The sequence below is a fragment of the Chiloscyllium plagiosum genome, unplaced genomic scaffold (assembly GCF_037043375.1).
Source record: "Chiloscyllium plagiosum isolate Xiang-an unplaced genomic scaffold, Cpla_swu_hap1 HiC_scaffold_15, whole genome shotgun sequence".
NCBI classification, from domain to species: Eukaryota; Metazoa; Chordata; class Chondrichthyes; order Orectolobiformes; family Hemiscylliidae; genus Chiloscyllium; species Chiloscyllium plagiosum.
In genome coordinates, this window is record NW_028270153.1 from 31,098,696 (window position 1) to 31,111,622 (window position 12,927).

General features: G+C 43.6%; 1 protein-coding gene across 1 annotated transcript in view; it reads right to left on the bottom strand.

Moving 5' to 3' along the window:
* xkr7b (XK, Kell blood group complex subunit-related family, member 7b) overlaps positions 1-12,927 on the bottom strand; it is a 200,864-nt gene that overhangs the window by 9,934 nt on the left and 178,003 nt on the right. The window lies entirely within an intron of this gene.

Consider the following 12,927-nt stretch of genomic DNA (forward strand, 5'->3'; position numbering starts at 1 on the left):
CATTTCTCCATAGGCAATATTGTATGGGTTTCTTAACAGTAAATAGGTAATTGACTATCATCAATACCAACAGTTCTCTGCTATAGCCAGAGTTTTGAAAATAGTTGTATGGTTTCCATGCCAACCTGGACATTGGAGGCTTCTCTGGAAAGTCAGTCACTTTATTTCTCTCCTTGGTGAAAGATCAGTTTGGCTGAAGATCACAAATCCAGTTTTAAACGACCAGCTTTCTTTCTAAGATCTTTCTTTTGTTTTAGTTGTAAAGATTGTCCAATTATTTTTTATTCATCTTTCATCTATAATGTGACAACTGATTTGCAATAAACTTGCAAATTGTGTGCTTGTGTGCTTGGACAACGTAACACCTATGTTTGTCAGAAATAAGCTGGCAAAGGCACAACACTGTCGGTTCTCGTCTTCAATCTGCAATCAGTGGATGATATTACTATAAATAGCGGTGGCAGGTTGTCAGTTAGTCCAATGAAAGTCCAATTGAGGGAACTGTCACCCACCATCTGGATTTTTCTAGATGAGGGACAGGCCCCTCCTTGAGACTGATGCCTAGGCAATGGATAGACGTGCCTCCTGAAAGTTGGCTGAGGGGTTACCAATGATGTTTCCTTTAAATCTCCTCTGTTACCCCCCACCCCCCCCCCTCCCCCACCACTTTCTCCACAGCCATAACGACATGTCACAACATTCTGGTATAATTGCTGTGGCTCCATTTTATTTCTAAACATTGAAAGGTCTATCATCAATGCCTCCATTTTGAAACACCCTAGTCAGCCCTCCAACTACATCAGTAGTGCTTACCTAATTCTCCAGCGCTGGACAGCCTCCCATTGGTTCTCTATCCTTGGGAGCGAGCTGTCATTTTAATTGGATGGAGTTACTTTATTGGCTGCCTCCTCCAAAATTGCCTTCTGGATACTAACCTTGGTATTTTCTGGGTTCCCAGCCTGTAATTCATCCTGATACCCGTGTCAGGACTCTGGAAAAAAATTCCTGCCCATCATATCCGATAACTTTTAAGGGGTGATTTAAGTCATGCTCAACCAGTGAAAACCATGAAAATCATTTGTTAAAATTGCTGGAGAGATGTACTTGCTGACATCCCCTTCCTTTTCCATCATTTCCAACTTCAATCTAATTCTGTAACGGAGGGAACAACGCCTGTCTTACAGACTGAGCCACAACTGCAATATTGTTTGCAGTTTGACAGCTATTGTAACCAGTGGCCTGAACATGGAAATATCAGGTTAAAATAGAAGAAAATACAGGCCCAAACAGGATAAATTTTAACTATTAAAAATAAAACAAAACCTCTTTTACCAGGTCTTGGAATTTGGCTCTAAATACACAAGATTAAACTTCCCTGCCCTAGGTTTCCCCTCTTCAGCAGTGGAGTCTTTTCTGAAAATTCCATCACAGCGCGTCACACACAGTCTGTTCATTCAGTTCCTGGCTACAGCTGCTCCCTAACATCCACTGGCTTCCTCCCGATTTCCAGCTGACAACTGAATGAGAGTATGCATGTATGCACACACCCTGCCCACTCAGAATTAAAAAACACCCATGTTTCACGTGGCCAAGGACAGGAAGCTTTGCTACTCACCTTTCCCCTATCCACCCAGAATTAAAATAAGGACTTTACTGAATATGAACTGAATATGAATTGTAGAGGTCATGGTATTGACAAGATTACATCAGCAAATCTCACCATTTTCATAGAGAAATATATTAGAGGGGTGTGAGTGGTGGAGGCATGTTTACAATTTTACTAGATTGACAATCAAGAATTAAAAACAAAGTGCTAGAGAAACATAGTAGGTCTGGCATATAGAGTTAATATTTTGAGTCTGGAATGACTGATTCTTCTTTGGCGAAAGTGAGAACTGCAGATGCTGGAGATCAGAGTCAAAATTAGAGTGGTGCTGGAAAAGCACAGCAGGCCAGGCAGCATCTGAGGAGCAGAAAAATTGACGTTTCATTCAAAAGCCCTTCATCAGGAATCCTGATGAATCCTGATGAATCCTGATTCCTGATGAAGGGTTTTTGCCTGAAACATGATTTTCCTGCTCCTCGGATGCTGCCTGACCTAGTGTGCTTTGCCAGTGCCATTCTAATCTTGACTCTGATTCTTATTTGGAGCAAATCATAATCCAGAAGCCTTGATTATTGATCTTAGTGTGTTTCTGAAGAAGGGTTTATGCCCGAAACGTCGATTCTCCTGTTCCCTGGATGCTGCCTGTCCTGCTGCGCTTTTCCAGCAACACATTTCCAGCTCTGATCTCCAGCATCTGCAGACCTCACTTTCTCCTTAGTGTGTTATGTCTCACAGTGAGCGTGCCTTTAAGAGACATGCACATGATATCATCACTGTATTACAGCAGGCCAACTAAGGGTAAAAACACCTCAAACTCCATCTTGTCGCATATCATTCGACACTCAACTGGAAGCATGCTCCTCTGTTGTAAACTAATAGCTTAATACTAGCTCAAACACCGTGTACCTGAGGAATGAAGCATTTGTCTGTAATAGCTAATTATAACAAATACCTGTTGAATTCCTCAACATGTTTCTTCACCCATTTTATGTTATGGGACATAAGATAAGCATTGTAACATCAGATAAAACACCCCGTTGAAGGCAAGCTCACAATACTGGGGACAATCCAACGTGTGGCACCTTATGATATTTAAATTCAATTGAAAAAAAAATGGAATTGATGGCCAGTCTCAGTAATGGTGATCATGAAACTGTCACCCTGTTCACTAATGCCCTTTAGGGAAGGAAATTTGTCATCTTACTCAGTTTGCCTGTGACTCTAGTCATCAGTGTGATTGATGCTTAACTGTTTCAAGGGGCATTAAGGATGAGCAATAAATTCTTAGCTTGCCAACATCATCCACATTCCATGAATAAATAAAACATATGTATTGCAGAGGTTGTTACAATCGTCATATTAGTGGTAAGGGTGTTGGGAGGGGGGAGTGGTACATAGATTGTACAGAAAGACAGTAGCTGTTTATATGTCACAGAGCTCAGAATCAATACTATATCACTATGAGTAAACTGGATGCTCAGTACGTTATGTGGAGAGAGAACAATCTGATACGGGATATATTTCATAGTTATTCCTGATTGCTTTTTTCAGTTGTCAATGTGTCAGTTTGGTTCATTTGGTTGTACTCTTCTCTATGTCTTTGAAGGTGAAACGTGTTGGAATTATCCAGATAGTTGGCTACAGATTGAAAAAAAGCTTGAAAAACATTCATAACAGTTTATATTACAGAGTTTCAAACACTGACAAATTAGAAACCAACATTTGTTCTAAAATTATATGAAATGGGTACAGGAAACATGAATAAACGAAAAAAAATCCTTGGCTTTCTGAGTTTGAAATAAGCTGGGATAAAGTCAGCAATGGAATGACTGGGAATCTACAAGGCTCAACGTCAATCTCCTAGAGATCAAATAAAGCAATGCTGGAGGTTTTAAGCAGGAGAGGGGTGGCATGCTAGCTCATCTGTTAGCTCTCACAGCACCAGGGACCTGGGTTCAATTCCTGTGTTGGGCGACTGTCCGTGTGGAGTTTTCCCCATGTCTGCATGGGTTTCCTCCCACATGACGAAGATGTACGGGCTCGGTAGATTGGCCATGGTAAATTCAGGCTTACGGGGATATGGTAGAAGGCTAGGTCTGGGTGGAATGTTCTTCGGAGGGTTGGTGCAGAGTCAATGGGCCAAATGGCTTCCTTCCGCAGCGTAGGGACTCAGAGGCTGTGTCGACCGGACTTTGTCAAGGCAGAGTTTTGTTTTCTCTCAGTTTGTTTCATCTGCACCATGTTTATTGCAAGCAGTGGACATTCAGTGGATTTGGACCTCAATGCCTGCTGGCTCACTAATCACAGGTAGACATTGCCATTGCACTGAGCACAGCACCAGCCTTTCTATTTCAAGTCTCAAACTAAAACCATTAAAAAGACAGGGTTGTGAAGAAGAAAGTAAAACAATATTTCCTCCTCAGTATGAGCAGCTTTTCATCTCCATTTGAAGACATGATGTTGACTGTACTTTGGATGTCTAAAGAGAGACTAAATCTTTTGTTTCCTCCAAACTTTATTCAATCGTCGCTATAGGTTCAGCTTGCTGAGTTGCTTATAAGTAAATGTGTTTCCCTCTGAAGCTCCTTTAGGATGCACTTGTGCCACATCAGTGGCTTTCTGTGACAGTGACAGTGGTAGACGTCAGCGCCTCCCTGAATATGTCGAGCCAGACTTGGCTATTCTACTCAAACGTCAGGAATTCAATACTTGCTCATCTGAAAAAGAGGGTTCATCACTGGGTTTCAATGCAATGCGCGTCTCTCTCTCTCTCTCTCTCTCTCTCGATCCCTCATTGGAATAGGCTGCTTGTCCTTATTGTAAAAATGATTTTTGCAATGGCTAGAGACTGGTCACCTAAGAAACACATTAAGACTCAGACACCAAACAAGCATCAAAACTAGAATTCCCAACATTAGATATCCTGACTAAAATTACATTAACACAACTACTTATTCCTGTAATTAATAAGATAAGGAATTAAATCACTTTTAGTTTTTAGAATCATTTAGCTTTCTTTCATTTGCCCTATTATGTATATTTGGGGACAAAACTGATGAAAATTTGTCCACTTAAATTAAAATATTGACTTTACAGAAACCTATTTTAAATAAATACAGAGCACCTATATCACAAATCCACTATTTTGGTTATGAATGGCTTCACTGATAGGCATGTCAGTCAGTACGTTTTCAGGCACAGACTCGCTGAAAGATTTCAATGCTTTATATTTGTAATTGAATGTAAAATAAATAACATCAGCCAAGACAATTAAGTCTGGGCACAATGATGCTCCCCTATATCAATATTAGTGTGCGAAAAAGAAATATCTTCTCTCTCATCTCACTTGTTTTCCCTGGTAGTATCACTCACAGGTCAGGCATCACTCTCCTCAGCGCCTGACAAAAACAGGAAAGATGGAGCAAGATGCTCCCAATGTCAAGATGGGCCTGACCAGAATTCTCATCCAATTCTGTCATGCAATGCTGAGTTATCACAATATTGGGGCGCCGCTGCTTCACAGCACCCGGGTCCCAGGCGCTGAGGAGAGTTTCACAACTGGTAACTCACAGCTGCTGAATAAGGGAGATTATTACTTTATTAACAGCACAACTCATTAATATTTAGTTTACTCTTACCAAACTTAAACAGGCTAGACATCGAGATAACTTAACTTGGAAAACTGAGTGCGTTTCTGGTAGATTACCCCAAAGAATGAACAAATTGTATCAGTGCAGGGCATGATTAACAGAAACCAGCAACATACACATCTCATCCAGAGACATTGGCAGTGGGTATTTGCCAATACCTCACAATCATCATGGCACATCTTCAATAGACTGGCAGAGTGCTCTGAAAGGGTTGCATTGCAGGACACACAGACAACTGGGGTTGAAAAGCTGCAGCAGGGACTCTGAAAGTGGACAGGGTCTTCACTCATGGATTGGACCAGACTGCAAGTTGTTACTACTTACTTGTTCTCTCAGCACCTACTTACATCATCCCTATCATGCTTTGTTGTGATACTTAGTGCAGTCACATAAGCAGGCAGCTTGCCTTGCTGGTCAGCAGTCCTCAATCAAAGGGTTTACATCATGCTGTACAGTAGTGTGCTACATCAATCTCACAGTTGCACCACTTGCCAACAATTTATGCAGCAAACACATTGCATGTGCAGCAAGCAAGTGGCCATGTCTCAGTGTTTTAGGGGAGTAGTCTTCACCAAAATTTCCAGAGGCACTCAACAGTCAGGGGATCCCAGCACAGTAAGGCAAAGTGATCTCGGTCTGGGTGCCATGCCAATGCAGTCCAGGGACTGGGTCATAGTCAGTCCTGTGACTCCGGAACGGCCAGTCCAAGGGTTAGGTCTAAGACAGTTACGGAGATATGCAGTCACCAGTCAGGAGTCTAGGCACTTCTCGTTTAGGTCTGTCTGGTTATGTCACTTATCGGAGTGGGCCACAGTCAGCAAAAGCAACAAGTTATTCTGCAGGACTGGTGGCTAAAAAGGAGAGGGGCATCAGAATTGTGAAGGAGGGAAAAGGGGGGCCATCTGGGTTGTCCACAGTCAGGAGCACATTGGCTTCAAGACAGTGAATGACTACATTTGGCATGGTTATCTCCTCATATGCCAGGGGCTGTGGGGAAGGGTGACCAGGTGCAGGTTCATGTAGGTGGGGTGGGTAGGGACCTGGGGAGGTGCAGGCTAGAAGCCACAGGCTGTTCATTGTCACCTTCTTTCATGCAGGAAATAAAAAGAGTGTAATGGGGAAAAATGGCAGCAACCACACTCAGTGAATGGGGCATGTGAGAGAGGGGGCTGCGGGACCCAGTGATGTTGAAACTTTTAAAGGGAGGGAACATTACACACAGACCTATGTACTGTAGAAGACACAGATTTGTGGGATCCTTAATGTAACAGGTTCCTGTTTGTGTTACACATCCCTGCCCTGGACATTGCTGACCAACTCATTCACAGCAACACTTTTAGATAGAGCGGCCATAAAATAATAAAAATATTGTAGGTGGAAAATGAAAGGTTTCCAAAGTATTTATTGTTCTCTCTTCACCTTGATCCTCTTGTTTCCAGATGCTACAACAGGCTTTCATCCAGCCATGGAACATCTTGTATAGTCACAAAGTTATGTCTAATGCTATAATCAAGATATTTGGGGCATATGTAAGGTGAAAATAGTGACATTTATAAAAAGTGCATATTAAGATATATTGTAATCCATTGTTCCCTGGTCCAAAGTGCCCATAATCAACTTTCTTCCTTCTTCACTCTCCAACCACATCTTCATGTTCTCCCTGGTTTCACAGCTGGGCTGGAGGGAACCCACTCAACGGTGGAGCACCATTGGACATGGGCAATTGGTTGGGTGATTCTGGGGCAATTGTGTCTGGATAGCCTAAATGTGAAAAGGGGTCTTTTGCCAGTGCAAGTTGACCCTCCTCAGCACGGACGTCCAAGGTTCTCAGTGAGGCAGGCATGGTGGAAGTGGACAGTCCAGCCCTCTCCAGTGACCTGAGAAAAGGGACCTGAGTATGGTTTCACCTCCAGACGGGTGTGTTCTGGTTACACCTTTTGAGGAAGGGCAGATGGAGTACATGCCAGGCTTCTGTCCATTTACTGTTGGGTCTTTGGCCATGAGACACTGGAGTGCAGCTGTGTGCCCCTCCCCACAGACCCTGAGGCTGGTAGGCCTGGCTCTCCTTGGCAACCGCCAACCTATCCATGGAGGCAGCCAGGTGGTCACATGACTCGCTGCACTGCTGCAATGTCTGGGCAATGAGGGTTATTGCTTCCCACATTCCTGTCTGCCACTCTGGCTTACTCCATGTGCATGTGGATGAACTCCCTGATTGCTGACAACACAGGGTCATTCCCTACCCAGGGCTGAGCAGGTTCCAGGTTTCCATCAGTCCTCTGAGTGTCAGTGGTCTGGGTTGTTTCTTCCTCAGCCAGCTGTGGAGGTATCACAGTGAGGTGCTCACCAGACTGTACTCCCACACTTTCTAAGCTCAACATTCCCACGGAGGTGTCAGTATCTGAGCTGGTGGTAGGGTATAGAGGATAGTCATGTCAATACTTCCTCTGAGATATTCCATAATCTGGATGTGAGGTCACGCTGGCTACTCCACCACAGAAGTGGCAGAGATTCTGGCAGTAGCTACAGCCATAGAGAAGGCATTGTCGCCATTGGTTAGAAATTATGTTCAATGACACTGCCAGTCAGGTTAATGTACAATTTGCAGTAAAATGGAGAATGACTCGGTTAGTGGGACACAGATGATTCAGCAGCCCCCTGGACTGGTCCCAGTCTTCTGCTATGAGGGAATGAGAAGCCGAATGCCTGGCATCTCTCCACATTTCTGGCTCTTTCTGCAGTTTTCTTCAGCAATGAGAGAAAGGGGTGGATCAAGTCAGGTGATAGTGGGTGACACAGCTGTTAGTGTTGGTGCGGGTGTTTGCAAGGTGATGTTCCAACCGAGTAAGGAGACAGCACAAAGGGCATGTTGCCTTAGTCATGTGAGAGTTAACAAGTGAAGGAAGACATTGTCAGCAATATTAAGAGTGGTAGAGCACGAGCTTTAGTGGGAACTGGGTTCTGTAGCAGAGTTAGTGTGAGCACAAGGTGGCAGAGACAAGGGTGCTCCACACGAGATACCAGGATTTAATGGTGGATAGCCATTGGGTGGTGAATTATTCTGTGTGGTGAGATGGGCTGGCATTGGTTGTGACAGACTCCATAGGAGCACAGTAGATAGTTGATGATACAGTTTGATAAGATACAGCAAGCAACCTCATTATTTCTCACAGTGGAAATCCAAAACACATGACACAACTTGGACTTGGCGAAAGGAAAAGAAAGATTCAGCCCATAAATGCAAGTATACTTACAATTAAGACAGTAAGTAGTAATCTGACAAGGGAATTTGAGTACAGGACTGAATAAGCCTTCCTTCAATTGTCCAGACCACACCTGAAATACAGCACGCAGGAGCTTAATCGAAGTGATGGGGTCTCACCCACCTGGAGAGCAAGGTTAATGGTGATTGTTCTCACTATCAGAGTTTGGGAACCCACTCACACTCCAAATCTACTCCAGCAGCTATCCTTCACTCCCAAAGCATTTTCATCAATCATGCACGTGTAGTTCCTCTAAGTGAGCTCCTATGCACTCATGTGCGTGTGCTCTCTCATATGTGCACGTATGTGAGCTTGTGTTTTGTGTGTGTTCACAAGTATGTGTTCATGTTCACACGTGTGTATATGTGCACAAATGTGCGTAAATGGCAGTGATGAGCTCCAGTCACTCCAGGATTTGGGAGTGGCTGGGTTCCAGTGTGTCTTAGGATGTTGACATAGAGCGAGTCTGGGTGAAGGATCTGTCAAGAATATCACTTGCATGGAGGCAAACACATAATGGGAGGGAAGCAAAGGAAATGGTCACAGGGATAGGGGAGGGCAGTTGGAAATTAGAGTCAGGTTATGTGGAAGCTCAGGGGTGGCAAGTGTATGTTTTCGATGTGTAGTGTGGGTCAAGGAGCATCAGGGTTCAGGTGATTTCAATCAGGGAAGGGTAATGTACAGCAAGGCAGGCTGAGTGACTCTGGGAGAATATTGTTAACCTCAATGGTGACAATATTTTCCAGTGCACTAACGATGGGATAATTCAACTGATAGGGCAAGGGAGATGATGAACCTACGGAAGGCCATTGGTACAGAATAGGCTAAGGAGCAAGCTGAATCTCATGATTCTGAAAGCCTCTCAAAGTAACTGTGCAACACTCCAAAGTGGAAATGAGTGCACTCGAAGTGGATGCCTCTTTTATTTGGGGGGGGGGGGCACACAGTCACATCTTGTGGGACCTCAATGTTGTTCATCCAATGGCTTCCTGATCAATCGAGTTCAGAACTCCTTCACATTCCTGTTACGTTGCCAGCAAACCAACAGCTTTTAGGTAATTTCATTCCAATGGGACCTGTTATACTCATGGAGTCACAGTATATTTGCACCTGGTTATCACCTCATGATCACTCAGATGTGCAGTAAGCACTGCAGCAAGGGAGGCAAACGCAATCCATGAGATATGCTGGTGGCGCAGGCTAATTGACACAAACAGTGCACATTCTAGTATGCCAGCTGGCCAGAACCAGGCTGGATACCAGTAACACACAGACAAGGGTGGCAGAAGAGGATTAAATGTCAGGGGAGGGAGAATGCAGTCACAAGGGGGAGCACTGATCCAGTGAGATATCCAGAGGTATCCAAGGGAAGGGTGCCATCATCTTGTAATGAGAGAAAATGTTGCACTGTTTTCACTTCAGACAGCCATAAAGGCACCTAAGTAGGGAAGACAGACTCCAGCAAATATTACAGGAGAGAAAGTGAAGATATATTCTCCTGAGTAAGATTTCTGTTCAGTAATGAAACACTCATGCCACTGACGAGTAGATGGATTTCTTTTCTGTCTTTGCCTACCATTATATCTAAGGGCACGACCAACATCAGCAATGAGGATAGAGGAAGCCTGCAGACGGGTATGCCCTCATGACCATAAAGATTTTGCTGGGCATCCTCTGTGGGCTCAGGGTCTAAAGTAGCCTGGCTGGAGCGAATCTCCTGTACAGATGCACCATCCTCAGCTTGGCCTGGCACAGGCAATAGGGGTACTGGCAGTGGGTCAGGACATTGCTCAAGTGTCCTGAGATTAGGTTCTTGGGTGCCTGTCTGTTGTTCTTCCTGACGGTGGGTGCCTGCTAGCACTGCCATGTCCTCTGCTCTTTCCATTGGTGCAGGACTTTCTTGGTCGACATCTCCGAGGAGGACTGCCAACTCTCAAACAGGGTGAAGATGCAGAAGTCAGTAAGCCCTCCGCCTGCCTGGCTCCTCTATTTTATTGCATACAAGCAATGAGAAGGTGAGAGGAGGGTTGGGTGCGCGATGGGAATGGATGCATGAGCACATGAACTGCATGCATTTCCCTGCAAGAAGGAAAGACCTCCTCAGACAATGCCTCCCAGAAGATCAATGCCCGGGAGGCATTAGAGGACTGGCTCACACCCACCTCATGCTGTCATTCTTTAGTTCACATCATGCATGTCATGGTGAGATGGGCAGGTCCACCTGACATAGCTGTGTAGTAGCACAGTTAGACAGAGTGATGGCCATATGAGTGAGAGGTTGCAATGAGAAGATGGTGGCAATTGCATTTGTGGAATGCAGGAGATTGTTGATCTTGTTCCTGCACTGGATTCCATTTGAGTCACTGACCTCCTGAATGACTGCAGCCCAGGCTGTCTGGGTCTGATAGCAGAGTTTCTTAATAGGGAAGAGCTTCTTTCAGGCTTGGGCAGCCTGTTCAGTGAGGGTTGTGTATATGCAGAATCTTTTTTCAGGCCTCTTGGCAATATCTCTGGGAGTGAGACTGATGACCACACAATGTTGTGGACTCCTGGCTTTCAGAGAGCGAAAGGCTGCTTGGATAACCTTTAAAGATATGGCTTATAAACTTGGTGGCAGAATCTTTGACTCTTGGCACTGGTGCAGATCATAAATCTTGTTTACCAGGTTAAAAAAATGGTTATCGATTCACCATATAAATCTCCATAGAACTCACTTGTATATGAGATGAGCTAAAAAAATGGATGATCACTCCAGAAAACTCATCACTGGCCTTTACTGATCATGTAAGTTTCCAACAAACTGGAAAATACCAGCCACCACCTCTTTCTATCCCTTACCATTGTTTCAGATGATCTTTATTCCTTGCCTTCACATCTTTCAACCATACCCACAGTTTCTCCTAGGCTTCTACCGTCTCATAACAAACAGTAATACTGTTTCACCTGCTGTTCAATTTATTCAAACCTTACTAAGGTCAACACACAATTCACTCTGAGCTAACTTATCAAACCCTTTGTCACTACATGAAGCATGTCACAAAGAAACACTTGTTTCAAGAATAACATTTACCAATGTCATCCAAAGCAAACTGTTCACTCAACAGTTGTGGATCAACAACCCTTTAGTCACATGCACAACTTTGAGCAGAAATGCCTTATACATTATATGGATCAATGTACTTATCTCTGTCCACAGGGTGACGCTCACTTTTTGTATCAATTCCAATTGTGCTTTCTTGGTCAAAGTGTTGGTCTCCTTTTTACTATTTCTGGGGAAAAGGGCATCCCTTCTTACCCTCATGATAACATCATTAACTCCAAAGATGCCAGAGAACCTCAGGCTCACTTTCCATCTCATCAGGCATAGAATCATAGAGATGTACAGCATGGAAACAGACTCTTCGGTCCAACCCGTCCATGCTGACCAGATATCGCAACCCAATCTAGTCCCACCTGCCAGCACCCGGCCCATATACCTCCAAACCCTTCCTATTAATATATCTATCCAAATGCCTCTTAAATGTTGCAATTGTTCCAGCCTCCACCACTTCCTCTGACAGCTTCTTCAAAGTTTCATGCAATCCCTCCAGCAATTCCTATCAGTCCATCCCTTTGTTCTTCTTACCTTTTACTAAGAGGTGCCATAAGGTTTTAACAAGCTGGGAATTCGGTGCATTTTGTGCCCTTTGTGCGAGCAGCCTGTTGGAAGTCTATACTGGTTTCCTAACGATCTTATTAAAATCAAGCTAAGTGCTGAATCAACCAAGCCTCAACATTTGTATCACTTGTGGGTGTGCCCCTTAATTCAGGATTCACTCTCCTGGTAGGATTAGGGCCCATGTTAATCAAGTTCTTTCTTTACAATCAGAATGCTGTTGAACGTTTTTAATGTTTGAAAATCCTTTACAGCGAATAGGAGTATGTGATCACTATAATCAAGAGACTAATAAAATCACAAGAAATGATTTTCCTGCTTATATTATTAATTTGCACATCAGACTTTGTTCCTTCAAAAGCTTCTCCATTAAGCCTGTATCATGATACATGATCATAAATTACTGCTGGGATTAATATGCAAACTTTCCCAAAACAAAGAATACAATTATGAATAATACAAATCCATTCAAGCAGCTGTGCATTAAACAAAATTTTCTCTCCTTTCACACTAACCACCAAAAATAGATTAATTGCTTATTGGTCTAAATTGCTGTTTGTGGGACTCTGCTGGGGCCAAATTATCTGCTACATTTCCCTATACAACAACAGTAACTGTGTATAAAAAGTAATTTATCAGTTGTGAAACATGTTGAAGCATCTTAATGACAAAAATAACATGCTATGCAAGGTCTTGTTTTCTTCCCTTGTCTATGCACACTCTAAAACAATTCTTTCCAAACTGTGAAACACA